This window comes from Lacerta agilis, chromosome 3 (genome assembly GCF_009819535.1).
Source record: "Lacerta agilis isolate rLacAgi1 chromosome 3, rLacAgi1.pri, whole genome shotgun sequence".
Taxonomy (NCBI): Eukaryota; Metazoa; Chordata; class Lepidosauria; order Squamata; family Lacertidae; genus Lacerta; species Lacerta agilis.
The window spans coordinates 79,382,973-79,399,428 of NC_046314.1; the positions used below are offsets into that span (position 1 = coordinate 79,382,973).

A 16,456-nucleotide genomic window follows, 5' to 3' on the forward strand; every position below is an offset into this window, starting at 1 on the left:
CACCCAGCCTGACATCTCTGTCACAGTGGCCTCTGAAGTTGGCACCCTCATTCTAAGCTGCAAACGGTTTAACAAGAAGCTTGTGGTCTATAATGAACACAGACTTCCTCAGAAGCAAAAAAGTAAAAAAAAGACCCCAAAACACCAACACCACCCCAACTCTACCCTATGGTATTTCCTGATTCCAAATTTAATGGGCACCATTCAAACTTGGACTCTTGCTGTCGATGGTAATTAAGTTACAACATGGAATTTGTGGGCATTTCAAGTTCTAAATACAGTACAAAGTCCAGCATCATCCAGGGAAAAGCAGTTTCTCCAGAACACACTTCATTCAGTAGGTCAGTGCTTGCTCTGCAATTTTCAGTGCCCCAGTTTTCTACACCGAAAGTAGATGATCTCTCTAACTGATCAGCATTGTCAGGGAAATAGCTAAAATATGTGACCATAGCTATCCTGCTTTGGTCAATGCTCCAAAATTGGCTGACCAGTCTGGCTCATTTTGCATAAACTGTGAATGGCTTGGGCCGGCTACACTTTATCATTCATCCTGGCCTGGTTAGTACTACACTTAACAAATTTCTTCATAGCAAAGTAGCTCATTATACAGGTTATAGACAATGTACAATATTGCTTACGTGTTGTGAGTTTACTCGTCTGTCATGGACACGCCAGTCAAGAAGCTAGAAAAGAACTTTGTCTCTCTAAAAACCAGAACGGAAAAGCAGCAGCAGCAGCAGCAGCAGCAGCAGGAAACACCTAACTCTGTCCAGATAAGTCCAGTGTCATCTTGCGATAACTAGACTATATAATGGCATCATCATTTATAAAACACTAAATTTTATATCGCACAATATCCCTGTCATCTTTTACCCTCCCTCCTTCCTCGTCATATCTATTTGAAACTTTCTGCAGATTTTTGTTCACGTGTGTGTAAGAGAGAGAGAGAGAGAGAGAGAGAGAGAGAGAGAGAGAGAGAGAGGATCCTGACCTTGCATAATTGTATCTAATTTATAACACCAGGCAGATGCATCACATGGAGTTACAACCTAGTCTTTGCCACAGCAATCTCTGTTGTTGTTTTCTAACCTCACATCCCAGACAGCTTTCATGCACTTTTTAATCTCCTGCTAAAGCAGAAAGACAGACAGGCACACCTCCTTCCACCCACTTCAACTACAGCCATGACACATGTCCCAGACCTTACCTGCTATAGCATGCTAGTTTCAAATATGGCAGGGAGGAGGTTGACTGGACAGCAGAGGGAATGAGCTGAAGGAGGTGCAGTTTGCTTTCTTTCCTGCCTTACTGGGAGTTTTAAAAACATATGGACACTGTCCAAATTATGAGGCTGCAACCCTACAAACCCGCTGCCTTGTGGAATAAATCCTAAACAAATCCAGACTGGAGTCCCTAAGATGGTTGAATGACAGCTTGTTCTCCTCCTATCAGGGTGCTCGGGCTCAGCTAATCACAGAGCTGGGCTTACTTATTATTATTATTATTCTTCTTTCTTTTTGCAGTCACCATAACAGGGTTTTATAGGCGGCTAGGGAAAGAAATGCTTTGTGGGGGGCAGATCAGACCCCCAAAGTGGGAGTTAGACTCCCATGCTTTAAACTCTTTCTAGGATATATGTGTGTGTGTTTATTTCAATTTTGTAATAAGAATGGTTTAAAAAAAAATACAGACTAAAATATACCACCCCCTAGACATACAAGTTCCTTTCAAGATTAGAACACATTTTACCTAAATCTGTTGACCAAAACAGCATTTCAGTCTAAGTTAAACCAAATTTTGAGGGATTTGGCTACCGGCCCTACAAACTTTCCTGAGAGGATGTCCCATTGAACTTATATGGACTTACTTTTGACTAAATCCGCATGTAATTGCACTGTTAAGCATGTGCAAAACAACCTGCAAAATCAACAGAATGCTCCAGTGCTGAACTCTGGCAGAGCTCTTATATTTTTAAACAAGAAACACCATCCATGGTAGCAGTCATGGTTGAGGTGACTTGCTAAGTATACTCTAAGCCTCAGAGTCTAAGCATATAAATCTCCATCCTCAATTATTGCTCGAGGCTGCAAAACAACCTAAAAACACACACACACACACACACACAGAGAGAGAGAGAGAGAGAGAGAGAGAAAGAGAGAGAGATTGGTAAAATTGTAGGGTTGGGAATGGCTTGCAGTTTTCTGACCCAGCCCCCTTCACCAAGAGTCAGCCAGAACAAATAAGTCTTTAGCGGTGGACACCAAAGTCACTCTTGTTCCAATGAGTCACATTTGACTCCTGCAGCAATGGAGTGTGGTAGACTGGGAAGAGGCAAGAATGTGCCAGCTGCTACTTCCTAGGCGCATCACAAACAGCTCCTAGAGGGAACAGAAATGATAGAGAAGCAGCTCAACAGAAGTGACACTAGACTGGTCTATGTTGAACTGATGCTCTAGATACATTTTCACTTCCTCAAAGCCAGTTATATTGGCACCATCATTTTTCATAAGGGGATTGGAGACTGCAATGCTTTCCCAAATACCAGTTGCTGGAAACCCCAGGAGGGGAGATGGCTCTTGGTCCCCTGTTCTGCTTGCTGGTCTCCCTCAGGTATCTGGTTGACCACTGTGAGACCAGGATGCTGAACTACCTGGGCCATTGGCCTGGTCCAGCAGGCTCTTATTATGTCCTTATGCTACTGTTAGGCAGCACTGCCGCAACTGGCCAGGCCTGTCCCTTTTGGTATAGACATGTTGTCATGAAAGCAGCACAATCCACTCAGACACTTCCTCACATTGTGATAATAATCTCTGCCAGCCACTGGCCTTCCCAAACATCTTTTAATTATTGTAGGTGGACTATGCAAGGCTGTTATTGTTTTGCAACTTTTACATACAAGGTGCTGGTTTCAGTCATTTGAACTGAAGTAAGTTTCAAAGAACATGAGACGAACACAGGAGCAGCAGAAGCTCCCTTCTACCGAGTTATACCAATGGGCCACCCAGCTCAGCATTGTCAACACTGACTGGCAGGAGATCTCCAGAGTTGGTGGCAGAGAACCTTTCCTAGCCCTGCCTGGAGAAAGCAAGTGTTGAACCTGGGGCTTTCTGCATGCACAGCAGATGCTCTAACCACTGAACTATGGCCCTTCGCCACAGAGTGGTATGGACAAAATGTATGCAGTTTTATGCCTCTGGTGTGGCAAGAAAACACTCTTTGAAAAGTCAGTGGCTGCGCACCATTGTTTTAAGGGAATGAGGGAAATGAATGAATGATGGCCACTCCTTGTGGCAAGAAGAGTTACAAAGTATCATGCCAGCCTAGGCAAAATAAGGATCCAATTTCATGGACTGGAGGAGAGTGTCAGGGAGGAAAAATTCACACCGAAGTCACCTTTCCTCCCCAACACCTGAAATAGCACCTGTAACTCAAAGGTGTGCTCTGGGATATATATAGGAGATTTTAAAAAAAGTAAAATAATGTATCCTAATACTATTTGTTGACATGACATTGAAATCTCACAATAACCAGAAATATAGGTGTTTCTGAAACATAGAGAGAAGGGAAGCAGCCCTCAGATTTCTCCCTCCCTGCAGCACAAGGAGAGAAGGGATTGGTTCCATTGGTGCACCTGAGAGAGACCAGCAATGTCTCCTTCTTGAACTGTTTCTATTCCAGCTTCTCATTACTGTTATGGTCCCGGGTCAGGAGTCCTTGGAGGCGGTCCTCCAATGACAGTAGCCCTGAGGAGCAGATGGAGATGATCCCTGGTCTGCAGTCACCAGAGCTTGAATTTCCTTCCCTGAATCCTGAGGAGGCCCTTCCTCCACCAGGCTATGCTGGTTGGTCCACAAACTGCTTGCAGAGATCAGAAGAGCCCTAAGGATATAATTCTACATTTTACAATCCAAAGGACTAAGATAAGCCAATGGCTGCAGAGAAGGGCACTGGCCCTTTAATGGGCCAGGGTTTGGGTCCTCAAATACCAAGCTACAAGGCTCTGTCAGTTGCTCCTTGACAATATTGAGACAACTTGCATGCTCTGCTTGAGCTGCAGGATCACCAAGTGTGGTCCTGAAACCCCCACCTAGGTACCTCTCCAAGGTGCTGAGCTTTGCCTTGCCCCAGCCCTATGGATCAGAGCAATTTTAATGACTTTGTAAGAAAGAATTGGGGTCCGAGTTTGCTTTCTTCCTCCTCCTTACCAATAACCTTTCCTTTTGTGCCATGTCTTTTAGATTCTAAGCTTGAACACAAAGAGTTATTATTGCTCATTGCAAGAGACCATGAAGACGACACTGCACAGGGATGGAGAACCCTGTCACTCTCCAGATGATGTTGTTAAACTCCCATCAGCCACAGACAGCATGGCCAATAGTCAGGCATGAGGTCATATAGTTCTGCAAAAATGACAGTCCCTTTTTCTAGTTACCCTTGTGAGCCCTTGTGAATGGAAGTGGAACAGCTTCAGGGTGATCTCCATGGAATCTAATGGGGCAGATAAGACAGGTGAATTTATACCTCATAATATATTGCTGCTCTTGACGTCAACCCAAGAAATGGTCCTAACTCTACAATTGGGTCTATAGTAACTGTTCAAAGAAGGGCTAACTTGTCTGAGAAAACTGTTGTTTCTTGTGTGTATGCTCTGTTTGTTTATGATTTCATAGACTCAGAATTGTAGAGTTGGGAGGAACTATGAGGATCATCTACTGTAGTCCAAATCTCTGCAATGCAGGAATTTTTTTGCCCAGCATGGGGCTCGAACCCACAACCCTGAGATTAAGAGTCTCATGTGCTACCAAGTGAGCTAAAGATGATTAGATTCTAATCAGTATTCTGTTTGTTAATCCCTCTCCTACCAAAGAGGTTGCAAAGTATTGATTTCAGGAGTGGTAAAATAAATGTACACACAGACGCATGCAGCCTGAGTACAACCAAAATAGAGACAAGTGGGTTTTACTTTTCCTCAAGGTTTGAGACTCTGGATAAAACAGCACATGCCAATTTAGTTTCCACAATATAAAAATCCCAACAAGAGGAAAAGGAGGGGGGAAGTGGGAGGGAGAAGAAATTTAAAAGAGCACCGCCTAATTCAGCAACTACATCAGTCTAAGGAGCGCTGTGTTTGTGTGGAGAGAGAGAGAGAGAGTTTACTGTGTCTTTCAAACTACTGGGAGCTTGACGGGAATATTTGATGAGAAAGGAAAAAGGTGCCCTGGATTCTTTTTCTTGCTCATTTCTGATTCTTTAGAATAATATTGTCTGAAGTTTGTGCTGCAGAATATCTTGGAAAAAATAACCCAGGCATACTGGTTGGAGACAAGGAGTTTTCTCGTTAAAAATTCACACACCTCCGGCAAGGTAATACTGATTGTTTCCCTATGTATGATTCATTTATAGATCTAATTTTGGAAGGGAGAGAGCATGCACATAATTTTATATTTTGGATAATGCAATGCTTTGCATGTTAGGGGGATGCCCCGAGGGTAAGAAGTGTCTTTAAAATGAAATTGTGATACAAATACCATCATTTCTATGCATTATTTATATGCCCACAAAGTGCATGCACGCATATGCACGCACACATGCACACACACGCCTACAAAACTTTGATAAGTCCATCATTTAAGTACTTTTGCAGGCAAGTAAGGTGTAATTTGTTTAGTGCTTTCAGAACCATATTCATTTTTTTCAAGTAGGTTTCCTCTCCTTTTTCTTTCTTTCCACATTTAATAAGTAGCACCGCTAGTTATTAAATGTGAGCTAACTTTGGGCACTGATGTATTTTTCTCCTTGCCGGGGGTTCCAATTGTCTCGCTGGTTGTTATATAAGTTTATGTGGAAAAAGAGGGTTGATAATGCAATGTGTGTGTAAGGCGCTGGAATCATCTCTCTGCCTCTCCTTTCACCCCTGTGCTCCCCGCCCCGCCCCCAGCATCCTTTTGTGTCGAGTGGCTGCTATGCTAGTAAGACTTTAAAGAGGAATAGCATTATCAAGCCTGTCACAGCAGCTCACCTTCTCCCAGAGAGATTGGATTCTTGATAAGTCTCTGCAATGTGATTTGCGTCAGGCCAGTAGAAACATGTACCGATCACCCCAAGCGAAAATTCAGAGAAAGAAAGGTTTTATTTTTTTTATTAAAAAAAAGTTGGTGGGGTTTTTTCTTCTTTTTTGGTAATTCTAGTACTTTTGGATTGATAAAGAAATCACACATTGGGGATGGGTTCTTGGAGAGTTATCCTTTCTTTTTTTTCCTGCCTTTCATTAATTAGATAACAAAACAGTTCGTTCAGAGACTGGCAAATCAGAAAGCAGCTAAAATCCCATCATTCATTAGCATGTCAAACTGCCCCAAAAAGAATTCAGTCAATGTCACAAGATTTTCAAAAGCGATTTTTTTAAAGCAAACAGAATCAGACAGCTTCCATTTCGCCATACCATGGATACAAACTTTTTTTTAAAAAAAGAAAGTGTGTTTGTATATCAAACCAAGAGTGAGTTCCTGCAATCTTTATTGGTGTGTGTGGTGGTGGGCGGGGGAGGGTATAATTAGGTGAAAGGAAATACTGATAGTTTTATTACTGAAATTGGCCATAAGACAACATCATAACACAGGGCTGTTTTCTGAATGCTGATTGCTACCAGACTCTGAACAGACTTGTTCCTCATTTCTTTTTAATGTGATCTGACAAATTGCTTGGCAGAGGTGAGGGTTCTGGGAGAAAAAGGGAAATGCATTTAGACGTCTTATTTTATTTTATTTTATTTATTTATTTATTTATTTATTTAAAAAGCATGCATAAAAGGAAACAAATGGAGGAAACATCACCATCAAGATGATTTAATGTGACCCTGATGATGGGCTGAAATGAGGGTTGGGAGGACATGGTGTCAAAAATGGGGCAGGGGAAGAGTCACGTAGGGATTTTGCCATTTGCAAGTGCTGCTGAGATCTGGTCGTGGCTGATGTGGCAGAATAAAGCACCCACTCTCTATGAGGAGTTTGGCCACTTTGCAGCAGCCAGAGGGAGGGCCACATTGCTGCTTATCAAAACTCTGCCCAAACCGAACATTTCAGTCAGTAGCTACTCAGTCGTTGAGCCTATTTAGAGTTGTTGGGAAAGTGGGGGGGATTACCTCCTTACATTCCTCTTTCACCTGGACAATTGCTGCCACAGTTTAACGTTGCTGTTGGTATTTGGAAAGTTTGCCACCAGTTGCATTCATCAATGACTTGGAGTGGATCAATTTCTTTTGTACTGAGAGTAGATGTAAAGCATTTTCGCTGGGATTAAAATAACCTTCCTTTTGAAGGTGCCTTCATGCTATAAGGTGGGGACTGGGAACCCCCCCCCCCTTGTTGGGCTGCTCTTCCTTCATTATATTGGTGGCAGCCTCACCAAAGAATATAGGAAGATTGTTCTGGTTCTCCTGATGGGAGTCGTGGTCCATCACGGAGGGGTCCAGGTTGGGGAAAAGGCTGGTTTAGATTTTTTGCCAGGCAAAAGTACAACATTTTGCTACAAACTCTTGGAAATGTTTGCAAAGAGAAAGTGGGGCCAGGCAAAAACAGCTTCGAATTTCAGTTTCGCCAGGTTCTGGACATACCTGCCAGTGCTTTAAAAGCCAAGTTGGGCTATAAATGTACATTTTAAAAATACTCCATTAAGTTTATTAATTAAACTTCTTTAATTGAATTAATTAACCTCTCTTTTTTTGTTCAGCACACTGCTCAGTTTTATTTGCTTTTTTTTTAAAAAGCTGGTTTTTAGGACTTTATTGACTGTTGCTAACTGTAGTTTATTGTTCTTATGTAATCTGCCTTGAGATTTTTAGCAAATTACACAGTATACACTTTTAATAACTAAACCTTATCATATACATGTAATAATAACTTTGGTACTGGAGGGGATAGACTAGTGTCTTGAATTGTCTCTTGCTAAAGGCTGCTAGGGAGACTGGGTTGGGGGTGCCAGTGGTAGATGCATGTGGAATCTGCCTTGGGGATGTGGTCAATATAGCACTAAATCACTTCATCCAGAGAACCCTGGGATTAATGCAAACAGTTAGCATGTGGGTACCGTAATCTGCCACACTGCACTTGTGCCAGTACTTGCATCTCCTTGGCAAGCAATCAGGAGAATTTTACCTGATTAGAAAGAGATGTGTGATAGAATGTTCCTTACTATTTGGGAGGGAAATTCAGGCAAACAGCTTTCCATGTTCAACATTTATTACATGCACAATGGCATAAATTATCACCTGCCAATGAATGCCCATATTCAACTCTAATCTCAGGTGTGTAAGGGCTTGTGGTTGCTCAAAGCGCCACTTTTGTTCATCATTTCTTCACAAAGACAAGCTATAAGGATAAGCACAGCAGCAATGAGCTCCATCTTAAATTAAGCCTATATCATGTCCAGATGATGAAAGTGTTACTCATTTCAAATCATGTGTTCCTAATATTTTTTCAGACTGTTTTTATGCTACACGTTGCATTCTCAACTGTGCATAATATGTCTTCTATATAAACGTTGACACCAGGACACATGGTATGCCTGCTCTTGAAAAGCAGTTCAATTATGCTTACAAACAAAACATTGGCAGGTATGGAATTTTTTAGAATAAGAAATATGCCACATATGGTTTGTAGTTGCGTTCAGAACCCATTCCTTACTAATCCAATTTATCCAAATGTTTCTATACCTTACTTCTGATACCAATAACTATTGAGAGCTATGGTTGTGTAGTAGTTAGTGTTGCACTAGGACTGGGAGAGTAGGGATCAAACCCCCTCCCAGCCATGAAGCTTGTTGGGTGACTCTCGGCCAGTCAGTGTGTCTCTTAGCTTAACCTTCCTCACAGTGTGGCAGATTCACAAGACAAGCTATTGAAACGAAGAGTTTAGAACTGCCCTTCTTGCTCCCTAGGCTGCGATCACCATATAACCTCAAGGTTATTTTTTGTATGTTTAATGCTTCTTAAATGTTATTTTCAAACCTGCAAAAAGTAAGCTATGCTGCACTTTTTTGGAAACCTCAAAGGACATGTTCACACTTTGGTATAAATACATTCCAAGATTTTCACTGATTGTTAACACTTCCACTGAGGAGCCCTTTTTTTTTGCACAATGCTGAATATATTGGGCACAATCCAACATATGCTGTTCCCACACAAATTCCACTGGAAAAAATGTGGTACTTGTGGGAGCAATAGCTGGGAGATAAGGCTCACTTATTGTTACTGGCAACGCCAAGCGCAGGCATTCCACTCGTCTGATTTTAGTCTAATGAGCTATTAATATCAGACATCTACTGTAGATGCTTTATATTTTTGGTCAAAGCTATATGGGTAAAGAAACTTTCCCATTCATCATGGGATGTTTTTGCAGGAATCAATGTACATATATCTAGCACCTGCCACCCCTTTCTTGATGCTTCCTATAGCTGGCATGTGCTGTTTGTTTTCTGGGATACAGTTCTCAATGTGAGAGGCATAACCTTTTCACGGGTGGATGGTTGTGAAAACTGCTGCTGAGCTGAGTTTTTCAGTTTGGCCAGTTACCAGCTGAGCTTACCACATTCCAGCTAGTGTGTAGCAGGCATCTGTGTAGGTGGCCAGTTATTATCCCACCAACATGGAGAGAGCTGTGTGTCGGTACCAGGGCAGGGGACAGGAGAGGAAGGTCTGCTGCTTTGTTGGATGAGGATTTAGTACACACCAAGTTCTCACACTCCCATAGGACCTTCCACCAAACCTGAAGGTTGAGAAAGCTTACACACACACACACACACACACACACACACACACACACACACACACAGTGTATGTATATATATATATATATATATAGAGAGAGAGAGAGAGAGAGAGAGAGAGAGGAGAGAGGAGAGAGAGTTTTAGCATCATCTAGTAAGCCAGAGCACTATTATGAATGAAAGTTTCACTGCGTGGCTCAGTTAGTTACCTTGGGTAAATAACGCATGTTATACAACTGATAGCATGAGCACTTCCATTTCCCAAGCACCTGTGTGCTCATTTATGATATACAATAATTAAGAATATAATCCTTGCTTAACATGGACACACCCACCCACACATGCCAGCTAGAACAAATGCCAAGCAGAGGGGAAGGTGATGTTATTTCTGGAGGCTAGAAAGCTGTCATAAAATCTGATTGGTGGCGAGCGGGGGGTGGGGGTGGGGTGGGGGGTGGGGAGAAGGGCCTAATATATAAAAGTATGACTGACTCTTTAAACAGAAACATCAGAAACTGATACCCTAATCTATCTGCCAATGCCCCAGTTTATCAATCTATATTCAGTATTCACTTAGCTTTTTACAAAATAGTTGACATCTCCCGAAGGCCAGCCCATACCATTTTGCTGCCTAAGATAAAGTACAGACAACCACCAGTCTGACACAGTGAAAATGCACCCACTGAGGGCTGCAGCAGGTTAGCTTGGGGTGGTAGCAAGGAAGCCACATGGCACCCACAGCTCTGTCAGCTAACTCATCACCACCACTCTCTTGCCTGCCCCCCAGCACCTGCTGTCTGAGGCACCTACCTCACTTGGCAGGGACAGCCCTGCTTCTATCCTGTGGATTCTTTTTTTCAGCACCTCCTGATTGGCTCAGGCTTCGTGGGTCACACCCTGTGACATCATGCATCTATAGTCAGCAAACTGTTATTTAACTGAGATGGCTTCGCCCTTTGCACTCTGAGGTAAAGGAATGTGACAGGTGACCAAAATCTCTGGGAATCAGCAGCAACCATGACTCCACCCCCCCACGCCAGCTAAAGAGCCAGTTCCAAATCAATGTCATACCACAAGCTGTGATTTCTAAAAAAGTTCTGAAAAAATGTAAGTATAGATAAATGTTCAAAAGCCTTTTTCGTTTGAGGCAGATTCTTAAAGGCCATCAAAAAACATTACAGTAAAAATTAACTAACCAAAGGCGTGAATGTAGAGGGCAGGGAGATCAAGAACTTGATTATGGCATAAAGCTACATTTATTCATACATTTTTAATGATAGCCTGTTTCAAATCATTAATCGGACTAGTTATACATCCTGGCTTTATATACATCCATATAAATAGTTAATGTAGTTGCTCGTAATTTTTTTAGAAAGATCCAGTCCTGGCTGCATTTCCATGGCAATTCCCATTTCTACCTTGCCATCCTAATTATTAGTTTGCACCCATGTTTGCAGCGATAAATTATCTGGGAGTTTTAAGGGACCAGAGAAGGAACCTGTTTGACTTGATTCCTGACAATGCTGTTCAAATATCCCTATAGTACAACTCTGTGCATACTTACCTGGATGTAAACAGTCACGGTTTCCCCCAAAGAACCCTGGGATCTGTAGTTTGGTGGAGTGCCAAGAATTGTTAGGAGACCCTTATTCCCTTCACAAAGCAGCAATTCTGAGTGGTTTATTAAGCCCAGTGCTTTAAAAAAAAAAAGTTTAGGGCAACTGAGGCAAAGAGAGAATAATTGGCCTTGGGTCACACAATGTATCCACTCACTCTGCTTCCCCCAAGTTTTCTAGGAATGGGAGACTGTGAGAACAGTGCTTAGAATACATGACTAAAGAGGTACACAACTACAAGTCCCAGAGTTTCATGTGGCCACAGCTGACTGAACGACAGCGCCATTCCATGAATCAGCAGCGAGGATCTTTCTAAAATGGCTGCCAGACATTTCCAGAACAATTTTTTTTCCAGCTGGAACTGAACCAGGGAGGTTTTCATGGTGAGATCCAGCACTCTTTTTCTAGAAAAATAGCACTGAAGGGGGTTTCCTTTGCTATTTTCTCACACCAATACATAGGCCCTTGTACCATCCAAGCATTCTGTGTTATCTGAATATAGCTGCTGATCCACAGCCATTTTTGAAGAGCAGCTTGTTGTTCCCAGCCCCCGCTCAGCTTCTCCCCTCACTACCAGCTGCTGCTTAGGGCCCCATAAAGCCTGAGGCACATCCTAGATGGGAGCCTCCCTAGCTTCATGTTCATCCATCTAACTGGGTGCATATACAACATGTATGAGCAAATATCACATCATCCTGGTTCATGGAAGATGCTCTATTAATAAATCTGAATTTAGCACAAAACAGGTGAACCCAGACAGAGATCATTTTTGTTCAGCCAGTTAAAGAGACAATTATAGTGTATGATTAGCTCTACCGAGGGGAGACTATATAAACAGCACAGAGCTGTATGAAATTCTGCTCTTAAGCCCTTCTCTTCAGAAGGATGTCAAGCTCTGTGCGGACATGTAAGAAAAATTCATAAAATCAACCCTGGGGTGTTTTCTTTTTTTTCCAAGGAGCAAAAAGTCTTAGACGTGAATTCTTTGCTCCCCTAGACTAAATATGTACCTTCAGGGGGAAGCTGGCACTGTGGAATCGTTCCTAGGTTGCAAAAGAAGTACAATGCAAGTACAAGGCTTTGCTTTCTTTCATGGCCAGAGATAAATCTAATAACTATACATTCATTTCTGTATTTGGTGCCTTTCTATACTGCCTTTTGAGCAAAAATGGTTAGAAATGTGACATTTTAGATTTCAGCCAATGAAAATGGAAGCCCGAGACAGGTGTTCCCCCTTGCATGGCGAGAATCACATGACAGAACAGTGGGGCTGGGTATGTGAGATCCACCCCTTCTGTTGCACTTCCGCCACCTTGCCTTACCACCCTCCGTGAATTGGAGGGCAAGCAGGTCTGCAGTGGGGAATCCGATGCATTTGGAGAGTTTTCCTGTGCAATGTAGAGCCCAAATAGTGTGTGGTTCTAAATCACAATGGATAATACAACAGAGTCCCAAATACAGGCATTTTCCAGGACTGTGGACTAGGATGTGGGAGAAGTGGGAGAACTACTGGGAAGTCCCCCTCATCCTGTGAGCAGAGAAACCCCTGAGTAGGGCTAGAGTTTCCCTCGAGTTAAAGAAATACATTTGCCATGGATCCATTGGACATGTCTGTATCATACACTTAGAATCATAGAATGGATAGAATCAGTTGAAAGATGCATCTCTGCAGTTTCCACCCATTAGTCCTGCTCTTTGGAATAACGGAGAGCAAGCCTGCTCCAGCCTTTCAGTTATTTGAAGATAGCCATCAGCTATCTTCTCTTTCCCCAGGATAAACATACCCAACTCCTTCAATCATTCCTCATAGGATGTGACTTCCAGATCCTTTTACCATCCCAATCACCCCTCCTTCTTCAGCTGGTCAATGTCCTTAAAATGTAGAATCCAGAACTGTGGCCTGAACAGCCCTTTAACTGGTTTAATCATTCTTCCTTCTCCCATGAAACTCTGGGACCTGTAGTTGTGTACCTCTCTAGTCATGTATTCTAAGCACTGTTCTCACGGTCTCCCATTCCTAGAATACTTGGGGGAAGCAGAGTGAGTGGATACATTGTGTGACCCAAGGCTAATTATTCTCCCTCTGCCTCAGTTCCCCATTTGTAAAATGGGTATCATACCACAGCCAGATGGGCGGGGTATAAATTATTTATTTATTTATTAATTATTATGTGTGACGAACCTCCACCTCAAACTCTCGCCTTGTTACTAAGTTACATTTTTACTCAGGTGTTCTGGGTTAAATTAACTCTCACCCCACCTGTCCCTTTGAGGTCCGTCTGTTACTGTCTTTCCCTTTATTTAATAAACTGGGAATCTCTTAGTAACAGGGGTTTTACTGTCCAGCGGATGTGGCTGGTTATTTCCACTGCTCTGGGCTTTGGGGTTAAACCTCTCTTTTGCCTATAGATCGGGGCCTCTCTTTATTAGATCCCCTCACTATACCAGTTGACTAAGTCCTCTTAGCAACTTTGTGGCAAACCCAGGTTTCTCGCCCACTAGCCCCTCCTGAGGGAATTCTAAGAAACAAACTATCTTCTTTCAGATTAGTTTTGCCCTTTACCTGAACTCCCCTCCTCAAGAGCTTAGATAACCTGCTGGACCAAAAGAACGACGACTTGGCTCAAAAACAAGAGATCTTTATTTAGTACAAAGCATAGCAGTTTCAGTATAGGTTCATAAGTTTAGTTGGTTAACAGTGTATATTCTTTGTTTCATCAACATAAACATAAACACATCTTTAATGTTCCTAACCTAACCTAAACCTAACTTCTCCCCACACCCTCCTTCTTCAGTCACCACTCTCCAACCCCCCCAATCAACCACCCTAACGGCTGCTCCCTCCTTTTAAATAGTGGAATGTCCCGCCTCCCAAGGGTGTCTGTCACTCTATCTGGGGATTCCATTAACCCTTAAAACTCCCTGGGTCTCTAAACAGCCCCTAACTATAACCTGATTCATCACTGTTCTCACGGTCTCCCATTCCTAGAATACTTGGGGGAAGCAGAGTGAGTGGATACATTGTGTGACCCAAGGCTAATTATTCTCCCTCTGCCTCAGTTCCCCATTTGTAAAATGGGTATCATACCACAGCCAGATGGGCGGGGTATAAATCATTTATTTATTTATTATTATTATTACACAGGGTAGTTGCAAGAGCAACCTTCAAATATTTTATATGCAAATGAAAAGGAGTAGTGAGGTAGTTTGCAGGATCAAAGCAAAATTACACCCAAAAAATCAAATAATAAAACCTCAGGGATTTTGTATTCTGAACGCATGACAGACTAGTCATTTAACTGCTTCAAATTAATGTACGCTTCTCCTCCTGACTACCTAGGTGAGAATTATTGGAAGCATGCAAGTTCCTATGATGTGTATAATGAATGGAGGTGTCTGATTGATGCTTGAATAAAAGTATAAACATTCCACAGGTGTCGGCCAGTTGGGATGGAAGCTGAATGCATGCAGGGGCTGGAGGAGGAGTTAATCATCCTAAGGAGATTTCACATTTCCGCCATTTAGAAGTTTGCTATGTGGAGCCATAAGTTCAGTGTCAGGTGTTCCTATGAAATCCTATAGCAGAGCCCATGCTCAGGGCAACACTTGAAAACAGCTGACACTCTGAATGAGTGTTTGTGACACTTTCATGGCAGTGCTTTAACAAGTGCTCTTTTCATGTGCAGCCCAGGCTGGAGCCAATTTAGCTTCAGTCAGTGCACCATGATTAAGGATGGAATACTGGTGCCATTTAGCAGTCCTCAAAAGTGTGATAAGGCACAGGACAGACCAACCACACAAGCAATAGTCATGCAAAGGTTTCATCTAAGGGTAGCCAACTTCATACCCTCCAGATATTTTCCACTACAGCTCCATCATCCCTAGCTATCAGCCATGCTTGGTGCAGCTTATGGGATTTGTAGTCCACAACATCTGGAGGGACCACACTGACTACGCCTGAAACAGAGGATGCCTTCAAATAGAAGACTGTCTTCTGACAGCCCTTATGTTAGAGGGCAGTACTGGCTAAAGCAGGAAGCATTGCAACCCTACAACTTGAATTGAGGGAACACCTCCAAGCAGTAGCCAGCAGCATGCAATCATTGCTTGCACAATGCAAGCTTGCTATACTAATTTTTAATATTTACTAGTGATACGTGTGCGTTCTACTTTGTTCCCGTCTTTTCTTCTTTTATAGAGCAACCAGGCCGAGCTCTGCTTATATTCACAGATACAAAACTACGTCTGGCAACTGCTTTTCTCTACCTTGGAAGCAGATGTGTAGGACTAACGTCTAAGAGGAAGGTGATCAAGTTGTTTCTAGCTAGGCATGTCCCCAAAAATGGGATCTATACAGTAGGCAAATGTATACCTTTTTAATGGACCAACTAATTATTCAGCAGCTGCACTTTCAAACCTGGCAACTGAAAGTTCAGCTGAAAACTCACACCTTGCTTGAATGGTGTATTTTCTTTTGCCATTCCAATTTTATAGGCTATGAAATTTGACACACTAAGCCACCTTCTCTGGCCAAGCTGTAACTGAATCAACAATCCTGATAATTTCTTGGCTCTCTGAGCCTACAAAAATGCATGCCAAATCAACCATTGAATCTCTAAGGTGCCATAGGAGATTATGCCCAACGGTCTAGTCATGTAAGCCACAGCATTGAGAAATGGGATCCAAAAGGGTGACTTATTTGCTTGTACCAGCAAAGGGTTCCATTGTCACAACAGCACTCAGCAGTGGTAAATGCCCCCATGCCATAGATTCAATGGCCGCCCTAATCATTTAATCATTTGTCTTTCCTAGAAAGATGCTCGGACTGGCAGGCTGTATAGTTTGCAAGCCATAATTGCCTAATTTTCCTCTTTGGAATCAGAGGGGCTGTTGTCTTGTTCAAGTGTTAAACAAATCTCCTCTGTCTTGGTGAGCTTTTCCTTTATTGTACTTTTTCAGCACCATTTAGTATAGTTCCATCTAAAGGAAACTGCTCGTCTTAAATGTTTGCACATTTTTTTCTGCCTAAGCCATATAAGACCCACACAGGTGTAAAGGCTCCAATATCACATCTTGTG

General features: G+C 42.5%; 1 protein-coding gene across 4 annotated transcripts in view; it reads left to right on the top strand.

Moving 5' to 3' along the window:
* Window positions 1-5,113: 5,113 nt before the first annotated feature.
* VIT (vitrin) overlaps window positions 5,114-16,456 on the top strand; it is a 38,126-nt gene continuing 26,783 nt past the window's right edge. For all 4 annotated transcript variants that reach the window (XM_033144451.1, XM_033144454.1, XM_033144452.1 and 1 more), the window contains exon 1: window positions 5,114-5,213. The gene's annotated coding sequence lies outside the window, so the exon portion shown is untranslated. The remainder of the gene's footprint in view (window positions 5,214-16,456) is intronic.